The 8,693-nt window shown below is 45.7% G+C and overlaps 1 protein-coding gene across 1 annotated transcript in view; it reads left to right on the top strand.

Moving 5' to 3' along the window:
- Window positions 1-3,811: 3,811 nt before the first annotated feature.
- RESF1 (retroelement silencing factor 1) overlaps window positions 3,812-8,693 on the top strand; it is a 51,118-nt gene continuing 46,236 nt past the window's right edge. Inside the window, exon 1 of the mRNA XM_032798219.2 lies at window positions 3,812-4,568. The gene's annotated coding sequence lies outside the window, so the exon portion shown is untranslated. The remainder of the gene's footprint in view (window positions 4,569-8,693) is intronic.

The raw sequence follows: 8,693 nt of genomic DNA, 5'->3' as shown, positions 1-8,693 counted from the left end.
GGCCTTGCCACTCTGCTATTTTTTATCATTAGGAAAGTAACTTATTCTGTGCTCTGAGGTAACATATGAAAGGATGTGTTCAACTGGATGGCATCTGCTGAGATGGTTTACATTCCTGCAAAAGAATCTTTGTTCACTCCCAGGATGTCATGGCCAGCATAATAGCTTTCTCTGGCCCTTTATAAAAATAACAAGCTAGTAATCCAGATACCCTCTGATACATATATCTCAGTTGAATTCCCAGAGCTCTTCTTCTTTCATCCAGGACATAAACAACAATCTGTTTTTCTTTCTTTCAGCAGATGCTGCTCAGGAAGACAGAATACAAACTTTGTTGTTGTGTCTGAGATCACTCGTTTTAACTGCTGATGTATATTAGCTTTGAACACACCTTTATAGGCCATGTCTTCACAAAGAAAAAGGTGTTAGCTAACACATTAACACCCTAGCATAGATTTGTATTAACTCTTTAACCCTAGTGAGGATCCCCAGGTTTAACTCACCACCTCATATGTGTTAAAAATACTTGTCTTGTCTATATTAGGATTTTAACACATTAACAAACATTTTTTTCTAGTGAAGACCAGGCCTATGTGTCTATTCATCTCTATCTGCTTTTAAAGGTGACTCTGAAAATGGGGATGAAAAAGGTCTTTCACACATTTTTTGCTTGTTTATGAGGAAAGGTATTTCCAGAAGAAAGTTTTATTTATATTAAAAATTCCACTGCTGCCTAGCCTGGAAGACATTATGATTGGAGAATTAGTGAAATAAGGATATTATTAAAGGGAAGAGAGTTTAGGGGTTTTTCTGTTTTTAAATGAATGTATCTGTGAGACTGAGTGTATTATTGTGGGAAAGCCTGACTGAGTGAATGAGAGGTTTTTTATTAAGATCTGAATGCAACACAGTTCATATTTCTGGTTCAGTTCCTAACTCCCACAGGCCTAACTCTATTTGTCAACAGTAACATTGTTACAGTGAATGCAGCTGATGTGGGAGGTTATGGTTACAGGGGGAGAGATGGACTCATTCCAGCTAGGGGTCTGAAAATGAGGAGAGCAATCCTGAACTATATTTTGTATTCAATCTGTACAGAGAGTGGCATAGTGGGATGATGTGTTCCTGGTAACCTGTGTTGCTGAGTAGATGGCTGCTAGAGCTTCCTCAAGGCAGGAGGCTTGCTTCTTTAATAAAGAGACTTGAAATAGTCCCAGCTAGATGTCACACTTGTGTGGATCATTGTGGCCAAATTGGCATTCATTTAGATCAGGTACAATCTTTTTGCCAGCTGCAGATGGCAGACAGCATTTTTTGCTGCTGCAGCTACTTAGCCACTTAGGTATCCAAATATGGTGCAAAAGGACTTGTTCACACACGGAAATTTACTGGTATAATACTATATAGTTACACCATGTTAGGGTTTGACTTAGATTTTTGATGAGATGTCGAATAACACACTGTAGGTAATAATAAGACTGTAGGTCTGTTTCAAACGAATGCAAGCCTATCTATATAGCACACTTGTTTATGACTGATGGAACTCTCCATGCATTACCCAAGATTTCCACAACAGTTCTTACCAGGTTCTTATCTTGTTTTGAACATAATTTTCCAAAACTCAGCAAACATAAAGATATCCTACACTAGCCTTAGCTTGGTACAGAAGGAGTGCTGGTTAAGCATCAACAAAATCATTCATCTTCTCCTGCTTTCCTGGTATGGCTCTGCAGCTGGCACAACAGTTTGACAAGTTCTGCTAAGCTTTCTGCATGTAGAGAAATTAAAGCATTCATCTTCAATGCACTCCAAAGTGATACAATTAAGCATGCATACAAAGCACTCTACATATTGTGGCAAATTGCCGGTATTGTTCTCTGGGTCTCACGCTTTCTCTTCTCTGGGGTAGGTTCAGGGCGATATTGCTTTGCCTTGACGCAGTTATTAATTCCTCTCCTAGTGTCTGGAGGAGGGAGTGGAGAGGAAAGGGAGTGGAGCCCGCTCTACTCGGCAACCCAGGGGCCTGGGGTGTAGTAACACTTGACTAGCGGTTTTTCCCTGGGTTACTTCCTCTCATACCATCAGCTGTGAAGGGCTTCTCGCTGTCTCTATTACAAGCCTGGGCCCTACCTAGGTTTTCTGTTGGCTTCTCAATCCGCATCAGCAACACCCTCAAACCTTCCATTTTTCTTGGAAAACTCTTCTCGCTTCTGCAATCTGCAGCTCCCATCAAGCAACCTTCTCCTAAACCCACCCCACTGCTGAACGAAGCAGGGGTTTTATCCCATCACGGAGTTCAGGTCTCTAATGAAGTCAGGTGCTCTAATTGGAGGTCAGGTGCTCAAACTGGAGTCAGGTGGCTCTAAGTGGAGTCAGTGCGCTAATTGGCCACAGCTGTTCTAGTTAATCTAAGAAACTTCCTCTTGAGGGAATAAGGCCCCTGCTACACACGCCTTGGCTTGCCCTCTTGGCATGCTGTATCAAATATATTTAACCTTATTTAGTATAGTACTTTTTTGATTTTGTTTATCAGAAGGCAAACAATCGATTGGTATTCAAATTAATGTTCGTGAAGTAATCAGCGAAGATGAAGCAAAGCAAGAATACCTTATAGACGGACTGAACCTAAGACCCTTATAGCAATACTTCCTTCTTATAAGGCAAGACGCGAGCTGCCGTGGCAACCCCTTAGCTAACTAGACATATTTGGGAAGCATCCAAGAAAAAGAAGCTGAACACAAGAGATAAACAAACTATTTAATAGATCTCAGAAATGAGCTTTATCGTCGGGTTGACATTATAAAACCAAATCAGGTGGGAAATGCGGCGCTAGGGTTTTTTCCGCGCCCTGCCTACAAGGGCGCACAGAGCCAAGTTTTGGCGGCCTGCCAGCGCCGATCCAGGCTCGGTGGAGCTACGCAAATCATTCCTGCGGAGGGTCCTTTGTGTGGCTCCAACGGAGCCCGCGCAGAGCATCGCGATCTCGTCCGCATGGCTATGACTGCGTGGCAGCTCACCGACCAGGGACTGCTAGCCGGACACCCCGCGGGCATGCCCTGCAGCAGGTCATCGGCACGCGGGCCTGCGCCCCCGGAAATTGGGCCACCCCGAATAATCCTGGTGCCACGCTAGCACGATTCGCCACCCAGTGCTGCCTAAATGATAGCCGCCGGTCCTCTGGGTGAATATCGCTATGGCCACCTGGTGTCGGAAGTGGGATTTAAGGGGGTCCACAGAGGGGTACCGTGTTCAGTTGGATTCTGGGTTAAGAACAGCAGCCAAAGATAAGATCCCTGTGCACTTGATTCAGGACTACCTTTCACAGGCGAGTGCAGAAGACGAGACTGAAGTTTTATGGATGGCATGAGCTTTCGGAGTGAATACTCATCGTCAGATGCATCTAGTGGAAATTTCCAGGGGCAGGTTTATATATACCTGCCTCTTGAAATTTCACTACATGCATCTGACGAAGTGGGTATTCACCCACGAAAGCTCATGCTCCAAAACGTCTGTTAGTCTATAAGGTGCCACAGGATTCTTTGCTGCTTTTGTGGCTTTTACAGATCCAGACTAACACGGCTACCCCTCTTATATTACACTTCTTATGTATCTGCTAGTGAGAACTGATTTTGTAGTCTTTTAGCATAATTTCATTCCTTATATGAAAATTGCCATTGCAACATTCCTTTTTCAGACAGTATTTTCCCCCTTCTCCTCTGGCCTAGCTCAAAGCATTATGGGAGTCTGGTTCCATTATCGTCAACACTGGTGTAACTCTCAGTGCGGTCAGGTCACTCTCATTCTGGACTAAGTGACTTTTCCACCTCAATCAATCAATAACATAGTTTTGTTTTATTTGCAAATTTATGACTTTTCAGCAAACCGACCCCTAGTGTTTGCTGGGCTTATTCCAATGGCGGGGGTCGGGGTGGGGGGAGAGAGACCCCCCCCATATTTTTTATTTCACATTTTTGTTTTCAGTGATGAACCGACCCAATTGCATCAGCGGAGGACTCTCTTTGCTGAACAAATTCCAATTCCTTGCAAAAGCTTCTTCACTGCTTGCAACCCGCCCCCCCGCAAAAAACTTTGGCCCAGCAGCTCCCCACACCGCGGTTGCGGGACTCAGTGCGGTTGCAGGGCAGCCTTGGGGGCCAGACGGCAGCCCACCTCGCTCGGCTCGGGGGAAGCAGCGCGCGGGTGCCTAGCGCCGGGCTCTGCTAGCCTGGGGGGCGGGGGGAGGTCGGGTACGGAGAGCGGTTGGAATTAGGAGGACGCTAGGACCGCGCGACACGCTGCTTTCCTGCCGCCGCCTGCTCCTCTGGGGCGAGCGTTTCTGGGGGCGGGTCCAGGCAGCGGGGCGGGGCGGGGTTGGGTAGTTTGCGGGTCAGTCCGAGACCGGGTTGGAACGCGGAGCTGGGGCAGCGCGAGCACAGCAGAGGCAACGGCTCGCGCTCTCCGGGGACCAACAACTCCATTGGTCGCGCCTCGTTCTAGCTCCCGCCGCCGGCTGCGCTTCACGGGAACCGTCCGTCCCGCCTGCCGCTCCGAGCCCGCTACATGCTCAGGTACCTGCGCGGCGGCGGTGGTGCCCGGAGCGGCCGGCTGGGAGCGCGCGGGAGAGGTGGCGGCCGGGCTCCGGGGCGCTTGGGCAAGAGGACTCCCCGCTCCCCAACCGAGGTGGAGTGTGGAGATCCCCCCCCCCCCGCCGTGTCACTGGGCAGCTCTGTGCCCTCAGCAGCGCAAGGGGGGCGCATCAGTCTCGCTGCCCCCGGGGGGGGAGTCGCGTCGCTGCTCCTCGGGGAGCTGCGGGTCATCAGCCTGCGCCGCTGTCCCGGCTCCAGCGAACCCGCTCGTGGGGGGAGGGGCCAGCGGCCTGGGGACCCGCGGGCGGGGGTGGGGGGAGCTGCATCCGCCCAGATCTTTGCAGCCGGGCGCGTTTGCCGCCGGCCCCGTTGCTTCCCTGCCAGGCGCCGATCCGAAGAGGGGCTGGCGGGCCTGAGCGGCGAGCGCGGGGGCTTTGTCTGGGAAGGGAGCGGCGCCTCCCCGCCCGCTTTCCCTGTCGCCGGTGCTAAGGGAGGGAGCCTGAGGCCCGGGCGTGTCCCCAGGTTGATCACTCTCCCAGCCCGTGTCGAGTTGCTGTTACTAAAACGGGCTCCCTGGGATCGCACAAAGGATATAAATTTCCCAGGGGTGAGCCTCCTGGGGGCGCGATGCTCCGCAGTTATTCATTACGGTTTTCAGGGGGTAGGTGTAGGGAAACGCAGTGATTAGTTGTGTCTCGAACAATAAACTCTGCGTGTGTATTTATGTATCATATAGAAATAATGATACTTTAGTGCTCTAACTGTTTGGAGTTTAAAAACAGAACTCAGTGATATATACTTGGATGGTACTATTCAAATATTGTAAACGGAATGATTCAGTGGTTTTGTATGCAGCATTCAGGAGGATGTCAGTGGAATCATAGAATATCAGGGTTGGAAGGGACCTCGGAGGTCGTCTAGTCCAAACCCCTGCTCAAAGCAGGACCAATCCCCATCTAAATCATCCCAGCCAGGGCTTTGTCAAGCCTGACCTTAAAAACCTGTAAGGAAGGAGATTCCACCACCTCCCTAGGTAACCCATTCCAGTGCTTCACCACCCTCCTAGTGAAAAATTTTCCTAATATCCAACCTAACCTCCCCCACTGCAACTTGAGACCGTTACTCCTTGTTCTGTCATCAGGTACACTGAGAACAGTCTAGATTGATCCTCTTTGGAAACCCCTTTCATATAGTTAAGCAGCTATCAAATCCCCCCTCATTCTTCTCTTCTGCAGACTAAACAATCCCAGTTCCCTCAGCCTCTCCTCATAAGTCATGTGCTCCAGCCCTCTAATCATTTTTGTTGCCCTCCGCTGGACTCTTTCCAATTTTTCCACCTCCTTCTTGTAGTGTGGGGCCCATGGAGACATCTGTGTTAACTGTACCTAGCACCCAGTTCTTATCTGGCAAACAACACAACATGCATCTTGCTTCTGACCTAGTTTGCATATAGAAAGAACAGGTTAGGACAATTTGAACTACTAGTTGGATTTAACAATAAAGGTTAGTATTACTACAAAGTAACTCGGTCCACTAACAATTTTTTGTTTGATAATCTCACATACACAATGAAAAGTTTTCTATGTAGTGTGCATAGTATCTTCAGAATATATGCATCTTTAGAATAGATGATGATGAGATTTCCACTATTTCTAAAACTTGAGTTCCGTGTTTTGTCTTGGACATATCACTTTAGTTTTACTCTAACACTCCTTTAACTGTTTATAGACATTTGAACAGTTTCAACCAGAGAGCCTAGAAAGACCTGCCGTAGTCCAGGGCATTCACCTGGGAGGAGGCAGACCCTTCAGATTCCTGTTCCACATCAGGTCAGACTGTGCTCAGATCCAAAGTGGTGACCATGACATACAAACGTTCATAGACTAGAGAGTAGATTAGAATTCTTTTGAACACAAAGAAAAATATAGTTTCCAAAGATGTTTTTATGTTCAGTTTAAGATGGTAATTTTGGTGATATAAATAAAAATACCCCATTCACCAGTTTTTGTGCCACGTGCTGATATCCATATATCCCTCAATACCATGGTACATTCAGGACTTGCATTTATGATTCAGCCTAGAACCATTAATGCACATCTAAGGTTATACTGTGAGGATATAAAACTGGCTTGGCTAGAAGGGACGCCCAGAAGCTGAGTGGTGTGACTGAACTACCAAACTTATCTGTAGAGCTGAAGAATAAGAAGAAAACTTTCATCATAAGGGACATAAATTGTTAGCATCACAGATATGAACAACTGGAATACTCTGAAGTGCACTGAAAACATAGTTTATGCTATTTGCAAGGCCAAAGCATACAGCGGAAAAAGGAAAAACAAGAACAGAATCACTAAAACTTGCTCCATAAGCTTGTGCTCATGCCATTGGAAGGTTCTCTCTACAACTAAAAGCTGAGGAGGCTTGGTCTGTGTCTCCAAAAAGCTATTGGAATGCTGAAGATTTTGAAGCTTAAGAACCATGTTGTCCAGCCTCTCAACCTTGTTTTTTTCAGGCCATTGAGCTAATACCAGACTTCCTTATTCTAGCCAGCCTCATGGGATGATTTTAAAAAACAAAACAAAACAACCTCACCATAGTAACTTATGACTACACTTTGATTCTTTGTAGGTGAGCCAGAGTCCCACCATGCCTTGTGTTTTTAATTCTTTGTATTTAAGCTTAACTTTATCTGCCCTGTTGTGTTATCAATAAGCTGAATTTTGCTTGACCGTTGCATGTTATTAGTAAGGGGTTGTGTGTCCTCTGACCCATTGACTTACAAAATGTGTCCAGATGGCCAGAAAAGGGCTATTTGTGATTGAGGAGTGGGTAGCTGTTTTCTGTAATTGTTGAAGTAGTGATCTTCTGATAGATGCTTTTAGTTTATCAGGAACCACTCTAACAGATGTTTTGTCATAATGATCTGGCTACAGATATCTTTTTATGATTGAAGAATCCATTATTTTATCAAGGATATTGATCAATTGAAAAGAGTTCAGAAAAGAGCAGACAGAATGATAAAAGAATTAGGAAGCATGCCTGATAATTGTAGACTCAAAGAACTCAGAGTATACTTCTAAGACCCTGGGTCAGGCCAATGGTTGACCTAGGCTACTATCCTCTCTCTGTCAGTGGCTAGTAACAGAGTTTCAGAGAGTGTGTGCCAAACAGGGCAGTTGGAATGATGCTCCCCTGTTTCTCACCTCCTGGCTTCTGGCAGTCAGAGATTTAGGGCCACGTCAAGCTTGGGGTTGTATCCCTTACCATCTTGGCTAATAACTTTCTCTTGGTTAAGAAGAATCAAAAGCTAAGGGGTGAGTTGATTAGGGGGAATAAGTATTTAATAATGGAATCTTCAGTCTAGCAGAGGCCAATATAACATGATGCAATGGTTGGAAGTTGAAACTAGATAAATTAGACTTGAAATAAGGGATACATTTTTAATAGTGAGAGTAACTAATCATTGGAACAATTTACTAAGGATTGTGGTGGATTCTCCATAACTGACAGTTTTTTAGATTTAAGTTTGGATCTTCTTATCAAAAGATGTGACCTAGGAGTTATTTTGGAGATGTTCTTGGCCTATGTTCTACTGGAGGTCAGACTAGATGATCACAATGGTTCCTGCTAACCTTATCCCTGAAACAGAGGTCTTCAGCTTACCAATTATGTAAACCACTGATAGTAAAATATTAATCTCTTATAGTTCTTTGTGTATTAAACTCCCGATTCTTTGACCAAAAATTCCAGAATTCTTGCTGTGTTGGCCAGAGTTTGTCTACAATAGTGCTTTATTTTAAACTGAGCTACTGTGAGATTAACATCTGTTATCATTAGTAGGACTGTACTGTAATATGCACTCTCCTTATCCTGACCTTGCTGACATAGTCCAGAGGCAGAAAGGACTAATTAAAAAAAGTTGGTAGTTGTCATAAATGGGCAATGTAATTGACCAAATGGGCAGGGAACCTTTATTGTAAGAGATGTGTTCTATAGTCAGTATAACAGCAAACCATTGAGTAATGAATTAATTAATATCTGTCATTAAGAGAGAATTATGGCCACAGATGGCCTCAGTATACTCCTGGGGGAATTCTGCACCACTGC

Source organism: Chelonoidis abingdonii, chromosome 1, assembly GCF_003597395.2.
Source record: "Chelonoidis abingdonii isolate Lonesome George chromosome 1, CheloAbing_2.0, whole genome shotgun sequence".
Classification (NCBI taxonomy): Eukaryota; Metazoa; Chordata; order Testudines; family Testudinidae; genus Chelonoidis; species Chelonoidis abingdonii.
Note: the sequence above shows the minus strand (reverse complement) of the source record. Positions and strands in the feature narration are given on the sequence as shown.